Genomic DNA, 17,102 nt, shown 5'->3' with positions numbered 1-17,102 from the left:
GGGGTAGCGGACTAGACAGTGGTGTATCTAAGAGTAACTTTGTATTATGATTCGTGTGTCCAGTGCTGCTTTGGGGTATCGAGGGTGGCTCTAGTGGCATAGATGGTGCGTTGTCTTCCTCGTGCAGCCACTGGGGTGCCAAGCTCTCTGGACTTAGATGATTTTAGGGTATCAATCTATTGCGTTGGGGGTTGATAGATTGGTCGGGGTTTTTTGATCGCAACTGTAGAGGTGATCAACCGTCAAGACCCACGGACCTCTTATTGCTTCAAGTGTTCCAAGCCAAGCACTAATGGCTACCTCTCACATAGCCGACACTCCATCCATCTCTATGGGTGTAGTAAGCTTACCTCCATGCTCGATTGAGTTACCTCCTCTCTTGAGCACTCTGGTAGCTCCACAATCCAAGTGCAATCTTCAAGCAAGCTCCATCCTCAAGATCCGCGCTCCAAGCTCCATTGCCCCGAGCAAGAGAAGAGAAGAGAAGAGAAGAAGAGAGGAGAAGATGGAGAGCTTCTCCTCACCAGTCCCTCACCCTCACCCTCACACACTCACTCCCTCTCTCAAGCACAAGCTCAAGCAAGCAAGAACAAGAAGAAGAAGAGGAGAGCCACTTTTTGCTACACACAAGAATAAGCTTCTCATTCACTTTTCAACTTTATATACAAAACCCTAAATCCCTTTTGGACGGTCATCCCCTTATCCCCTTTTTTACATGTTCGTCCATAGGCCCTTTTTTCCATTGTCCTCCTATCTTCCTAGATTCCTTCCTACCGCCCATCTACCTTTACAAATTGCACGAGCGAGAGCTCGACACTCTTAAAATAAATCATGGTACTCCTTGTGCTTTTTTACAAAAGTATAGACTCACACATTTTCTCGTGTAGCTTTTTCCTTGATTTAGGACTTTTCTACACTTATTGTGTTTCTAGATTCTTCTTGGCACGCCTTCGTATTCTGTTTCACTTTTGTCTTGGCCTTGTCTTCTGCTTTAGATTTTTCAGATTCTCCACCTTTTTTGTCTAAGGGTTAACATTAGCCCCTCCTAACGAGCGTCAGTCCCATGGCACTCACCGTCGTGGGTAGTAGGCTTTGGCATGCACCGAAGACGTGGGTGGTAGGGACATCTGTGGTTTGTCGTGGATGAGTTTTGGTGGTGGTGTGGATGAAGGTTGTTGGGGGCATGTTGTTGGCTTGGTTAGCTAGTGGTAGGGTTGTTGGAATTGGTGATAGGGCAGTTCTTTGTTGGAAATTGCACTGATGACTGGCATAGGTGTTGATTTTTGGGGATTCTGGACGTGACAATTCTTTGGTGGGCTTGCATGATGATAAAGGATAAGAATTCAGAGTTGAGTGTTGATGAATAGCTAATGGTACTTTTGTTGGAGTCTTCAATACCTGCGATTGAAAACCTCTCATATGGTCTCTCCCTAGGAGTTAATGTTAGTCTTCTTATTGTGCATGGAGTTTGATTAGTTTGGGAGACAGGTCGACGAATTGTAAGCAAGCTGAGAGTATTGTCCTGCACTTGAGGACCCAAACTGTGTATATATCATGGTACAGATATTAAGTGAGTGCACGTGTATACTTAGATATTACGTAGTTAGAAGACTATTGGTCTGGTTCCTTATAGCAATGGGTGGATGAAGCAAGGGTTCAATGAGGTGGAAAAAATTGTTGATGTTGAGGAGAAGTATACTTGAAGGCTTGTTGAGACATCATTTGTGATTTTGACAACACGATGTAGCATAATTGAGCTCATTGACGGCTTAGGATTTTGTAGCTGGTGGCTACGTGTAGTGGTTGAAGAGTACAATGTACTTTCCATGGTCTTCCATGCCTTGCTTACCACTGTTGATTGCAATGACACTGAGATGGAGTGCGAAAAAGAATTGTGCAAATGGTTTAGGGTGATATGTCTAACCATAGGTGAGATGAGCTTCTGAGGTATGTCATGCCTTTGATGTGTCCTGAACAATTGTGGGTGATGTGTAAAGGGCTAGGGGACTAGGGATGGAGCCAACCGACCAAGGTCACTGTATGTACCTAATTTGAGGACCCCTAGGTGGTGTGTTGTGATCATGGGTGCTTCTTTTCTTTTTTTTTTCTATTTTTTCTTTTTAATTTTTTAAAAAATGTGGATGAAATGAATGCAACCATTGCAATACGTTGAGGCTATCAGCCTTTCATTTGGATTGAGAAATGTGAAGATCCAAAGGTTGTGAAAAATGGATATTACAAAGATGATTATGTTACTAGCCTCAATGCTGGAGGAACAGTTGTTGAGATGGAAATATACACTTGAGATTTTGCAAACCTCTTTGTAACATGTGAGACATCGGTACAATTGAGGTGGCACCTACAATGAGCCGGATGTAGAGTTTGGCCAAGAAAGAGAGAATAGCCAATGACCATGCGTTGGGCCATGCTCAAATGCAATGTGTGCTTTCTATAGGGGTGATTTTCTATTCCAGTAAATAGGGCTTCCATCATGGCTCTTTGTTCGTGGCATTTCTGTTGCTTTCTCCGTAATGGCTCTTTGTGGGGTTGGTGGTCTTGTGGTGACTTGGACATTGAACGCTTTCATTCAAAGACCTATGCTATCTTGCATTCACTTGGTAAATCGTGAGAGTACATGCAAGTCATATGCTTCAACCAAAATTAGGTGCAGCTCAAAGATGCGTTACTTACATGAATCCCATGGTGTTGACTTCGATGCATATCACCTGCATTTGATTATCATTGCTTATGTGTGTGCTGGCTTTGCTTTTTTGGTATTATCTATACATAGCCACAAAAATCGTTGTTTATTTATATACACATTTATAAACCCATGTCACTTTGTGAGGATAAAAACCAATTGTAGAACTCAAGATTGTATTGGAGTGTGGCACACGCATCCAATACTCGTGGTAGCCTACTCAATAACAACATATATTTTGCAACATCGAGTAGCATGGTGCCTTGTCCGAGTCTACTTGCAACATGTAGCTCCTCCTTGTGAGAAACTTATCAGCCGCCAGAGAGTTCTCTTGGCTAGTTTCGGCTAAGTCCTACCCTGAATGGCGTCAGTACTTGAAAGGAAGTTGGCACCACATAGGTTGGGTCTCTTTGAGACTGTCATGCTCTGGGCTCCTAGTTCACCATTGTAACACGGTTTTCAAATCAACATTTTTCAAATTGATTTTGACCCTTTGATTGTCACTTTACTTGCTCTATCTCTAAGAGATTTGGTTGGCAAAGCACATCGTTGAATGTTACAGTTAAGCATAAGTCGTCGGCTTCCTTGTCAGAGAGATGAGTTGCACGTGCTTATGTAGAAGCTTGTTATAGTGCTCATCAAGATGTTCTTGCTCTTCCCAGAATAGAGAAAATGACAAGTATTTCTCAAGCTGCTCCTTAGGGAATGCAGCCATGTCTGCAAGGACGTAGACACGTGTGAATAATTTGAGTTTAGCATCCAACTTAGTTAATCATTCTACGACACTTCTATGTTCAATGGGGGCTTGCTTGGTTGCTATCTCATGCAAGGTTCTAGGAGTTTCCCTAGGCTTTAGTATAGCTGGGGGCTCAGCCTAGATGAGCAAGATTGGTCAACGCTAGGATTGCTTATGCCCTCGGGGTTTCCATGTTTCTCCTTAGGCCTTGCTACTATTGTGTCATGGTTCCCCTTGGATGTGATTGGTATAGTCTTGTTACCCTGCTGTGATAGTGTTGTATCCACTCTTGATTGGTCAATGCAAATTCTATTGTTAGTGGATTGAGTGTTGCAAGCAACCATTGATGGTAGTGGTTCCATTGACTTCTCAGAACACATGGAAGCGTCTGAGGTTTCACCCCTGCTAGGAGAGATGTTGATGGGTTCATTGGTGGATGGACTTGACGTTTTATTCCTCGGCTCTACTACTCTTGGTCTCGATCTTCTTGGTGTCCGCCGCCACTTGCAATTGCTGTTGTTGTTTTTGTTGTTTCCTCCCCTTTTTCTTAGGAAATTGAGGTGTATTCCTTGAAGACTTGGGACCCCAAACTAGGTCAGTCGTTGATGTGCTTGGTTGGGTATAAGCATTCTCTTTCTCTAGTGTGTCCTTATGGGACATAGCTATGACATGTTGAAAAGCCTCGTGAGGTTGTGATAGTATGAGTGTCGCTCCTCTTGGGGAGTCTAGCTCCTTAGTCAATTCTCCTTTGTTTAGCTCCTCCTTTGATTCCTGATTGAAACCGGTAGCCACTAGTTTAGTGGATTGGCTATTGTTGGTGGATTGCGGTGCCAAGTCCTTAGGTAGATCAGAAGTGGTCGTGTCTTTTGCTACCCTTTGAGCATTCACTTGTACAAATTGATGAGCTAGTCACAATGGATTGCACAAGCATACCCTTAGGCTGAGAACTAAGGGTGGTGTCATGTCCCACCTCTTGGAAATTTGGAAGCTTAGATGGCGATAGAGATCGGGATTGAGCAGCTACACTTGACGACTGTTGTTGTGCTTCCTGTGTCTGTTTAGGGAAAGAGGGTATAGGAGACTTGGGACTCCTAAGTGGCTTTGATTAGTTGGACAATTTACTTGTGGCTATTAGATGATTCTGCCATTTGCTTTGTTGAGCAATTAACCTTACCATGAGCAATGTTGTGCCTATGATGCTCATTATCCTCTTGGAAAATCAAAGGCTCCTTGGGCACTAGTGGCTTTTGTGCATACTCGATAGGTACATATGATATTCGCTTGTTAAGCAAGCTAGGCTGAGGTTCTATCCTTTGAACAGTCCCGTTTCATTTCTTGGTTTTAGTCGTGAGGGGCTCAGTCACTTCAATGTTTTTGACTTGAGACTTGGATTCTCGTTTAGATTTCCTCTTGCGCTTCTTTGCTCTTGATATGTCCTGGACTTCGGCTGACAGAGGTGATTTAGTAGGGGGTTTTGGTACCCAAATCCATTGTTTACCTGCATAATACCCTTGAGCACGTAGCAATGCTTTGGATATCCATCGCGGCATCGTGTTGGCTCTCCATCGGTACCTTCGTCTATAAGGCTTAGGCTTCTTTTGTGGTCTTCTACGATATTTGTAAGTCCAAAGCCTATCCTTGGCATTGTCTCTTGACCTTCTTGTTTCAAGCATGGCCTCCCTCACTGGTTCTCTTTGTTCAACATGCGCTTGTATCAAATCTTTCAACAAGTCCTTGCTCTCATCACTAGACTTGCCTGGTATGTCAGAACGTTCCTTGTCTTTCCCTCAAGGTTTGATGAGGTCACCCTTACTAAAGGTTGTGATTATCCTTACACATGGTAGTGTCAAGTGTATCTCTGTGCTACATAATCAGCCTCACACTTTGTTGTCCTTTTGAAGGGTCTTTCTAGGAGGGTTTTCTTTCCACAATTAGCAGTATTTGGAGGAACATGAAATCGGATATGCAATCTTTCTGTTTCAATAGTTACAAGGATTTTGCACTTCCCTATAAGTGCTTGGTAGTGTCCCCCGTAAGGACTAAGAGTTGTATTAGTCGGTGTGAGCTCTAGTTGGCCTAATCGAGTCCATGCTTCATAGGTCAAGATATTAAAATTAGCTCCTTCATTGATGAGAGCATCGACATAGTGCTCCCTTTTTGTGGTGATTTTGACCCTAAGATAAGCAAGCGGTACTATGCCTTCATCTTTCGAGCCTTGGCTTATAAATTTGAGCCTTCTGACAAATGCCCTTGAGTCCCCAACTGCATGATTAGATGTGGATTCTCCACTGATGTCTTGGATTGTCAGTGCAATGCTATTCAAGGTGCATCTATCGTCAAGATTGCCATATCAAGTCATCCTCACAGTTGTAGCTTGATGTTGTTGCTTTTTGCTTTGATCAGATGCAGTCCGAATGCAACACATACGTGTTTTTGCGGTGTGGCCTTTTTTCCCTTGTTGGCTAGATTGGTCCATTGAGGTTCTAGGAACTCTGTTTGGGTATTGGCTTTTGGTTGCTCTTTTGCAAGTGAGAATCCATGCTTGTGTAGAGCCATTACTACACTAGGATCTAATTTGGAGGACCTATTATGACTGCGAGGGTTCTGGGGGGGGGGCAGTCCCCCGACCCACAAGGCCGTTATATTGAATACCGTACGCGATTTGAAGGACCATTCGTAACCAAATTTTGAACTACTTGCTCTAGATTTCAGCTCAGTGATAGATCTATGATGTGCTTTGAGCTTTATATGGTATCTAGGTCGGTTTCAAGGTCTACAGGTTAAAAATTTGATGGGGGGACCGAATGCCCAATTCGTCTTGTCCGCGGGCTGAGGGCCGAGTTAGGTGGGCTGAATGCAAGCGGTATGAAGGGTGAATTTGGCCGGTTCGAGGACTGAGTGGGCTAAGTGGTTTGAGGGCCATGTGCCAAATTGGGCCAAATATTAAGTCATTTGAGTGGTTGATTCGAATGGGCTGAGTGGTGGGTGTTCGAGTTGAGTGGGTCAAGGGCCTAATATAGGACGGGCATTCTGGGACTTGGCTCAGAATCACCATCACTCGGACTCAGGCCGAACATGGTGAGATTTTGGCCGATGCAACAATAAATCACTTGAATCAAATGATTTAGGTCACGACATACTGCAAGCATCTCGAGATCAAAGCTATGGATAGAGGGGAAGAGTTGTATATACATGGAATAGCAAATAAACTCCAAAATGCAAATTGGAAAGCAAATCAAACCCTCTTGCCTTGTTATGACAACATAAACCATAATGCTTTTTTTTCTTATTTTTTCTTTGTTTTTTCCTACCCTAATGCATTCAAATCACAAAGAAAATACCTACACTACTCCACATGCTTTTCCAAGTCCAAAAAACCAAAAACCTACTTGCTAAGGAGATCGAATACCTCTTCAAACTCCCTCGCTTTCTACCTATCTACCTCAAGTACCAGTTCGAGGATGAAACCCTTACTTTGATGCTCGATTTGAAGTGCGCAAGGGCTCAATGCTTGAATCCATGGTCCCAACAATGGAACCAAAATGTAGAGGTGCCGAGACCCACGAACCACTTATTGCTTCAAGCATTCCAAGCCGAGTACTAATGGCTACCTCTCACATAGCCGACATGCCATCCATCTCTACGGGTGTAGTGACCTTACCTCCATGTCCGATTGAGTTACCTCCTCTCCCGAGCACTTCGTAGCTCCACGATCCAAGTGCAAGCTTCAAGTAAGCTCCATCCTCAAGCTCTGCACTCCAAGCTCCATTTGTACGAGCAAGAGAAGAGAAGAGAATAGAAGAGAAGAAGAGAGAAGAAGATGGACAACTTCTCCTCCCCGGTCCCTTACCCTCACACACTCACTCCCTCACACTCTCACACTCCCTCTCTCAAGCACAAGCTCAAGCAAGCAAGAAGAAGAAGACGAAGAAGAAGAGGAGAGCCACTTTTTGCCACATACAAGAATGAGCTTCTCATTCACTTTTCAACTTTATATACAAAACCCTAAATCCCTTTTGGGTGGTCATCCCCTTATTTCCTTTTTTTACATGGCCGGCCGTGACCTAGGCCCTTTTTCCCATTGTCCTTCTATCTTCCTAGCTTCCTTCCTACCGCCCATCTATCTTTACAAATTGCACGGGTGAGAGCCCATTACTCTTAAAATAAATCATGGTGTGCCTTGCGTTTTTTTTACAAAAGTATAGACTCACGCTTTTTCTCGTGTGCCTTTTTCCTTGATTTAGGACTTTTTTGCACCTCTTGTGTTTCCAGATTCTTCTTGGTGTACCTTTGTCTTCCGTTTCACTTTTGCCTTGGCCTTATCTTCTGCTTTAGATTTTTGTAGGCTTTGCAGCTAGGGTTTCTTGGGTGTTCACTGCCTTAGCGAGAGTGGGGCTTTTTGGAGATGGGGTGGCAAGTGATGGTCGTGGTTGGGCTATGCTCCTAGGATTTCCCTTCTTGGGCACCCATATCCATGTGTTGCCTTTGTAGTATCCTTGGGCTTGCAATAGATCTTTGGGAATCCACCGCGGCTTGATTGTGCGCCTACGTCGATAGCGTCAGGTCAGTCTCTTAGGTTTCAAATGATAGTTGTTAGCCTTGCGGGGCTGTGTTTGCTTGCTATGAGTAGGTCAATTTTGGTGCCATGGCACCCCTTTAAGCGTGGGCTCTATGGCTTTGGGGATGGCCTTAGTTGGGGGCGGTTTTAAAGTTTGGGTGGGTTGTGATAACTCACAACCCCCCTCCTTAGGCTTGGTCATAGGTAGATCTATCGGTAGCATAACAGGATTTGGTGGAGCCTTGCTACCCTTGCTGAAAGCTATTACGATTTGAACGTTACCAATGGAAAGGTGAATACATTGCAGATCGTAGTCCATGTTGCAGTGTGCTTGCTTCTTGAAAGTGCATCCTAATAGTGATTCTTGACTTGCATCATTCATATTTGACAATACATAGAAGTTCATTGGTAGGTTCTCAGACTCAATAGAGAGTGCGATCTTGCACTTCCCTATAGGAGTGCATATGACTTGCCCTTGAATGGGCTGTGAGTTTAGTGTTGGTGGGATGTAATTGTGGTTGACCAATGAGGGTCCAATGAGCGTAAGTCAAGACACTGAAGTCATCTCCCTCATCGATCAGACATCAAATGCACGCATGTATCAGGCAATGGTCATGATGCACAGGTATGCTGGTGCTACTACCTCATCATCCTCGTCCTCTAGTTCGGTGATGGTGGCTACGGGGACATTGACAGGGGCCTCTAGCATAGGGGGCTCATGCAGTGGATGTGTGGGAGGGTAGTACTTCTTCATGCGACTGCCGTTAAAGAAGCCTATGCCCTCACCTTCAAGGGTTTCAAGTTCTACATTGCTTGTCCTACTAATAATGCTGCACACTTAGAAATGTCCTAAGCCTCGGAATTTCACTTTTTGCTTTGACCCTTTACCGAGTAGAGCAAAATAAGGTCTCCCTGCTCAAAGTTGCGTTGTTTGACGTGCTTGTCAAACCACATCTTTCGTCGTGCTTTCTCGCAAATGGAGTGACAGTCACTCATCATCGGAATCAGCTCCTCTTGACTACTCGTCATCCCCTAGACTCTTGTCGCTGTCCTTCGTTAGTGACTAAGGCCCAATTGTACAATAAGTTTAGATCGTGCACCTTAGCCCATTTGCACTTAGGCTTGTCCAACATATCTCAGAGGGGCCTGGGATTAATAGTGGGGTTGCTGGCCAATTCACCTATTAGATACTCTAGGATCTTATGAAGTTCAAGACTATTGCTAGAGATATAGAAAGAGATAGACATTGGTTGGTTGCTTGAGCTCCTGGCTATCATGCAGAGTGGCACTATGGGCTCCTCCTTTGACACCCTCATAGTTTTTGTAGCTTTTTTGTATGTCTCCTCTTTGTTTGAGAATGGGAGATCAATGGTTGCTAGGATGTGCATCCAATCTTGCTCATCCTCAGGGCAAAGGGATGTACTTGGTTAATGGCATGTACCATCTCTTTACTGGCACATCACCCTTGAGCATGGCAGAGATAGCATCTAGGTCAACGGGGGTCGTCTTCCAAGTGTCCATATCGACCCACATTGCTTCCGTTCAGTTTCCTAAGAATATTAGACCGTTTCCCTTGTCTTTGACAACTCGAGCATTCCTCATCCAAGGTCGGCCTAGCAGAATGTCGTGGTCCACTCCCTTCATGATGATGAAGTTCATAGAGAACTGGACACCCACGATCTTCACTGGCCAATTCTTCAAGACTCCAAATGGCCTAACTTTCATTCAGTCAGCTAGAGTGACGTTGAATCTAGCGGTTTTGACAGGTGGGTTTCCCCAATCCTGGAGCACACCATGGCTCAACACACTCACTCCTGCCGCCGTGCCTACAATTCCCTTCCGTGTTACGTCTCCTAGGCGTAGGATAGGCAAGACTACGTGCATCTCAGTACCTTCCCAAAAGGTGTTAACATGTAATGAATTTGGCATTGAGTACAACGTCAGGTTGGGTATCTATGTGATTGCATCATGATCCTGCATGTCAGAGATAGCATGCTCCATCGGTTCTTCCACCCAGTGTTTCAACTCCTTCCATAGCATGGGGTACTGCTTGAGCAAGTCTCCTAAACTCAGAATCATTGGGGTGGTCACTAATGTCACGAGGAGGTTGTTGGTTGCCTACCTCTCTCTCCTAGGTTTGTGCTTCTTGGCCATTGGTCTTGACTGATTGGTTGGCTTGTAGCATCTAAACTTGGCCTAGCTGGCACTACCTGTGGCATGGGTGCATCTCTCGACCTTGGTCATGCAGGTGAGACTGGTGTGCTCACGCTAGAGAGATCCTTGATCTTGTCCTCTAAGATAGATTCAACGTCCTTGAGGTGCTCCTGGGCTTCCTTTACCCACTCCTTGACATTGGCTATTACCTTGAGTTGGCGCATAGGATGAGGATACTCCCCTACCTCGGCACTCCCTTTCTCTGTCGTCTTTGGGATGCTGGTCTTTGCCTCTGCATCCATGACCCTCTTGCCAGTCACTAGCATTGTTGCATCCTCAATCTTAAGTGTGACCTTTGTGTCAGTCTTTTTCTTCCTTCTCCTTCAGCTCTTCTTTCCTATTGAGGTTGCGTCTCATTTGCTAGGCCCAGGCAATGATATGCTTGCTTACTTCCTAGTCATGACATGCAGCAAGATGGGTGTGTCCTCGCTGTCGAATGTCTCGACTCCGAAAAGCCCCAAAGGCATTGATGGCATGACTGTCAAACTAGAGGATGACTTTCATCTAGGTCAATCGGCAAAGAGATGAGTGATGTCGTACTCAACACATCTGAGGTCTGATTTTTTCCTATTCGCTTGTTCTCTCTCTATACAACATGATGAGATATGGCCTGAGTGACTGCAAGTCCAACATGAGACTGGCAGCCTTGTGAATTCTCTACGTTTACCTCTACCTAACACCATCACCAATACTGGTCGATAGTCCATCAGGACTAGATTTCCCTCTTCGTTGTACAAGATGCAAGGGTTCACGTAGGCTTCATCTTTGTTAGGCTCCTCTACATAATGGACTGGAGTATCACTTGGTGGATGGGTTATGAGGGTCCTGGTGGCTTGGGTATACTTGTCGGGTTGATCTCCAGGTTGATCTCCAGGTTGATCTCCATCCTAGGGGTAGCTGGTTTTGCGTCGTTTGGTGATGGGAGTGCCAGGGCTCCTCTTCCAAAGAAATTTGGTGGCTTGTTCTCTAGGCATGGTGGATTGTACTTCTGGACATAGGGGAATCTCCTAGGCAACCTCCAATGCATGGCATCATGGCCAAACCTACCACAATTTACACAAGGCCTAGATTTAGGACCGTGGCACTCGACCTGAAGGTGGTTGCCACCACAATGCACACATTGAATGTGCGATCATGCTGGTTTTCTCACCAATTTCTATAGTCGTGCTAGCCCCATTCTCACATCGTCTAGCTCCTAGCCTTGATCTATATTCTTCCCCTTGTCATGTCTACTAGGGGCTGATCTCTCGCTAGAGGTTGTGGTCCTCTCCGAGGTCCTCTGACTAGAGTTATCGCCGTTTGACGTTTGAGATCTTCTCTCACACACCTAGTCATCCACCCTAATTGCTTCGTCAAAGACCCTAGCTAGCACTTCTCATTGCAAGCTGGAGTTGCTTGCTAAGGCTTTGTACAGTTCCTCAATGTGCATTTCGTTTATGAATACGATAGAGATAGGTCTTTCATTGGGTCACTTGTTTGCAGGGATTCTCTTGAAGAGGCTGCATACATGAGTGAAATAGTCTCTTATGTCCTCCTTGTCCCTTTGATCGACGTTCATTAGGACGTTCATTAGTCGGACTATGAGGTTGTCGAAGTACCTTGCTTTGGAGATCTTTTAGTCGGGCAAAGTTCGCTCACTCTGCCGCATCTAAACTAGTGTACCACGTCCTACCTTGATCACCTAAGCAGAGCCCAAAAGCTTGGGAGCATTGAGCAAGGTCTGTGAGACCGTTGGCCTCGCATACTTGCTCAAACTGCTCCATGAAGCTGTATGAGTCGCTACTAGGTTGGTACTTGTCCAGATGCTTAGCTACTGCAGGGATTTTTTATTGGCTCTTTGTCCCCTGAGTAATTCCTAAGACCGAGAGTAGCGAGGTTGCTAGTACTGCTACACTCTGTTCGGTAGACGTGTTGTCCATGAGCCGCTTGGTCACAAGATCACTCAGCATAAGGTCTACCTCTAGTGCTCTCTCTCTCTCCGTGTTTGGTCTTGCCTTGCTTCTACCGGCTAGTGCTAGGCCTCATGCACATCTATGTTCTACTGTTGCAGCTTCCTAGCTCTTTGCTCACAGTTGTAAGCGGCTATGTCTTGTAGTGCTTTCCTAATTGCTTTCCTCTCTTCCTCTAGGCTTGACACTACCTCCTCTACTGGCCTACCGTGGATTACTATTCTAGTCAGTAGGTCGTATTTGTTGACCATGTCTTGGACTGCGACTGGGAATTCACCTAAGTCCAGTTGGCCATCTCCTGGGTTTGCATTTGCTCTTGACATCGTTCCCGCTTCTCGCTCCACGAGGCTGTCAATTAGTCCGATCAACTTTGGTAGTGATTTTCCCTCAATCTTATTGTCCTTTCAGTCTTATTGACATCTCCAAAGGTCCTATCAATAGAGCTTTGAGTATGCTTTGGGGTCTCCTCCTATTGGTGGATTCCTTAGAGTTATTACATCTGAGTGTATTCCTTGTTATTGAAAACAATCCTCAACTTATGTACACTTAGTGCTGGGTGCTTTGTTGTGCACGGTGCAAAATCAAGATTTCGACTTGTTTGGTGCACTTGTGTAAAATAAATCACAGTGGGGTGCGCAAACAAAACAAAACAATCATACAAGTATGGCTACCCCCTTAGCTTGTCCATAACCTAGTATGGCTCTAAGTGTAGTCTCTGGTTTCTCCTAAGGATTTTTCAAGGTCTATGCTGCTCTCTATACACTCTATCAGGGTTGGTGTACCATATAAAGGTCGTTTTTTGCTCTAAGTCAAGTCGTTCTCTTGGCCAAAGGCTACTAGAGGGCACTTCTAGATTGTACAATTGCGATTTTCTTTGGTTTTTGGCTTCGGCGAGTCAGGTCAGGTTTCTAGGGGTGCACTAGGATGTACCCTAGCTAGTCTTGAGTCGGGAAAGTGGTCTTGGTTTAGTGTTTTCGACTTCGGCGAGTCGGGTCAGGTTTTTAGGGGTCCACTACGATGTTCCTTGACTAGTCTTGAGTTGGGTAAGTGGTCTTAGTTTAGTGTTTTTGTGTTCTGTCCTAGTGGTCTGATTTCTAGAATTGGACTGTCCGATTTTGGGTGGTCCAATTCTGAGAGTTGGATGGCGGTTCGAGTCTGGCATCCGATCGGATGGTCAAATTGGACAACTCAAAGTTTGATCCGATTTTTTGCGTGGTCCGATTAGACTGGGTGATTTGATCGAGGTGGGTCCAATTGGACAAGTTTTCCAATTGGTTGGTGGGGAGTTTGATCGAATAAGGTTGGTCCGACTAGACCCGTTGAACTAACTACCACAGTTGGAAAACCCGGCTGTTCGACTCTGAGAGTCAAATAACTGCAACCTGGTTTTGGTTCTTGACTGGATAGTGCGCAGGCACATGACGATACGATTTTGCTTGATTTCTCCTAGCACGGCCCCCTCTCATACCTTCCAGATCACATCAATGGTATATAAAGAAGATTCTTACGTACCTGGATTAATCAAAAACACCAAAATCAAAGTGCGTGATCTTCTTTGTGATCAACAGGTCTCTCTCTCTCTCTATATCTCAAGCCCTTATAATCACAAATGGTCAAATGAGGTCCTTTTCCCCACCCTTCGGGTTTTTAGGGTCCTACCCCACTCAATCCTTGCCTCCAAGTTCACTTCCCTTGATCCTTAGGCTTCCAAACTCCCTTTTTCTTCAGATTTCCCTTAGATGTACCCTATTTACTGCAGCCAAACCCTACTGTTCGCTCACATTGTTTTGATCCTATCCTACCCAATGTAAGCAAAAATCACAGGGAAATGCTTGGGCTGATTCTACCTACTCAGTTACACATAAAAAAACCCAAAATACTTACTTGTTTTGACGATTAACACTCCTAAATCTCCTATCTACCTCAAGCACCAGTTCGGGGATGAAACCTTACTTTCATGCTCGAATTGAAGCGCATGGCGCTCAAGGCTTGAATTCGTTGTCGGTCCCGGGAACGGAACCAAAATTAAGGGAGATCTCTTGCTCAACCCCCGAGACCTACGGATTGCTTATTGTTCAAGCATTTCAAGCCGAGCGGCCATGGCTACCTCTCACATAGCCGATGCGCTCTCCCTACATATGGGGTGTACTGAGCTTACCTTGATGCCCGATCGCGTATCCTCCTCTCCCATGCACACCAGTAGCTCCACAATCCTTGATGAAAGCTCAAGAAACCTCAATCCCTCTTTGTCAAGCTCCATCCTCCATAGCTGCATGAGACAAGAGAAGAGAAGAGAAGAGAAGAAGATAAAGAGAGGAGATGGGGAGCTTCTTCTCCTCGATCTCTCTCACACTCCCTCACTCCCTCACTCCCTCACTCAAGCACACAAAAGAAGGAAAGAAGAAGAGAAGAAGAAGAAGAAGCTTTTTGCCACACACTAAGCCATTCATATAGTGCTTTTGTATTAAGGGACAGACAGTGTTTTTAGTCACAGTCAAGTGGGATAGTAAAAAAATCCAATTGTAGAAAATTCTATATTGGACCTGGGAGTAAACTCTATAGCTCATCTTGAAGAGGGCTTAATCCCCTTTAGTTTAAATAAAAAATCTCCCCAATGGGAGCTACGATTTGAAAGTTATGGACATTTTTGTGCACTAGGGTCACTGTGGACAAGGTGCATATCACCTCAAGACAAACACAGAAATCCCATTGCAGAATATTATGATCATTTTTTTCTGTCACAAAACTTAATAGCTCATCTCAACAAAGAGGGATTTTCCCCCTTCAATCTTTGAATAAAAAATTTCACCAATCAGAGTTTTCTACCAAAAGTTTACACCCCATTTACTGACTGGAGGCCATGTAGACTGCATCCCATTGATTGGCCAGAAAGGCAAAAGTAAGGCCCATGAATAACTCTAGAGGGAGATTCGAGACTCTAGAAAATCCATGAATGATGAACCTAGCTTGTTACCATGGTGATATGTACGAGGAAATTCCCAATATGGATCTCTACACTCTGCTCAACCAAACCTTATGTTAGCATGAGCTTTGTCCCATGGAACGACATAATGACATGGTCACCAACCACTACCAACAACTTCATCCCAAGAGAAGGAAAATGAATCTAAGCACAAATCTAGATGCCTACCATCACTAGAGCCATTGCATGACCCATAGGGCATCCTTAGAGCTAAGGGAATTCCCCCTTCGACCTATGAGGTTGATGAACCCTCTCTTGTGCATGACGAGCCCTGGTTGGAACTCCCCCATCAACCATGTAGCCAACCCCCCACTAAGGCCCTCTCTTACCATTGGTAGAAGCTCCCCCACTCTCCCTAGGAGCCCTAATGGAACCTATATGAATCAACCCCATCATGGGCAATATGGTATTAGTGGCCAGCATGGCACTCATGGGTAGCATGACAATAATGGGCAGCATGGCAATAATGGGCAGCATGGGACAAATGCACCACATGGTATGTATGGGAAGCAAGGTATGTATGGACATCATGGGATGTATGGACATCAAGGGTTTCATGGGCAACAAGGCCCTCATGATCTACATGATAAGATTCTCCTCACACTATACAATGGGAAATCTCCCTCACCATCAGACTTGGAGGAATGTACGTCCAAGTTGGAGTCCTACTTCAATATCTATCCCCACACTAATGATAAAAAAATCATATTTATCTCTGTCCACTTGGAAGGATTTAACCACACATGGTGGCACTACATCAATCAAGAGAATCATCAATTCATTCATTGGGAAGACTTCAAAATGCACAGGTTCAAGTATTTGTATCCCCGGTGAAAAAAAGTGGTTGGCAAGACGATGGTACACTCTTGACCAACGTAATCTCACTGTGCGTGAATACATAAATCAATTTATGAACTTGACCACGTATGTGGAGAGCATTAGAGATGATGCCAAATTGCATAAGTATATCTATGGGTTGGAATCGAGCCTATCGGCAGATGTCATGGCCCAAAAGCCTACCACACTATTTGAAGCAATTGAAATGGCTAAGAGATATGCAAGGAAGTATTGTAAGAATGAAATTTTTATCAAGGTTATGGATAGTCCCATACCCCTTCAAGATCATCCCCATATGGAGGTGGTTTTTAAGGCAATTCTATACCTTATAACAGACCCAAAATACCCACTTACCCCACCTTTCATGCTAAAATAAAACATGGCACTTTTGAGACAACATTTGGCTCTAATGCTAAGAGTAAGTATGTTGAAAATAAATAGTTCACTGCATCACCTTCCCCTGGCTCCAGTGGCCAATGGTTCATTTCATCGGATGTTGTTGTGAAAGAATGAAAGGAAAAAGGCCTATGCTTTAAATGTGGAGATAAGTACACGGCCAACCATGCCTCCAAGTGCCCTTACAAGACAACTAAGGTCAAGTTTCATAGCATGTATGTCATGGAAGATTGGCACAATGATGAGGATGACCTACCTGCCGCGACCATATTGAGCATGTTGAGGATGTGGATGATGAGTAGTTCTATGATCCGAAGGATGGGTCTCCTTTTGACCCGAATGGTTTTCCATATGGGATAATTGATATAACATCCCACCCTACTACTAGCTCCCTTTGCTCCATCTCCTTAGATGCTTGGACGGGTTCTCGAAGCCCCATCACCCCTACGCATTTAAGGTAGTATCCATGGGAAGTATGTCTTCATCCTTGTGGATAGTGGTAGTGCTCACAATTTTGTTAATAAATCAATTGTTGACCAATTGAAATGCACCCCTATGGAATTACATCACCCCTTGAAGGTCCAAGTAGCAAATGGAGAGGAAGAAATCAACACACATGTATGCCCTGCAGTTCCCTTATGCTTGGCTGAAAATTATGTGGCATCGATTGACCTTATTGCCTTAGATATGGGCCCCATTGATGTTGTCTTGGATTTTGATTGGCTAAA

Source organism: Lygodium microphyllum, chromosome 15 (assembly GCF_053477565.2).
Source record: "Lygodium microphyllum isolate KBCC chromosome 15, Lygodium_microphyllum_v1.1.10, whole genome shotgun sequence".
Classification (NCBI taxonomy): domain Eukaryota; kingdom Viridiplantae; phylum Streptophyta; class Polypodiopsida; order Schizaeales; family Lygodiaceae; genus Lygodium; species Lygodium microphyllum.
Note: the sequence above shows the minus strand (reverse complement) of the source record.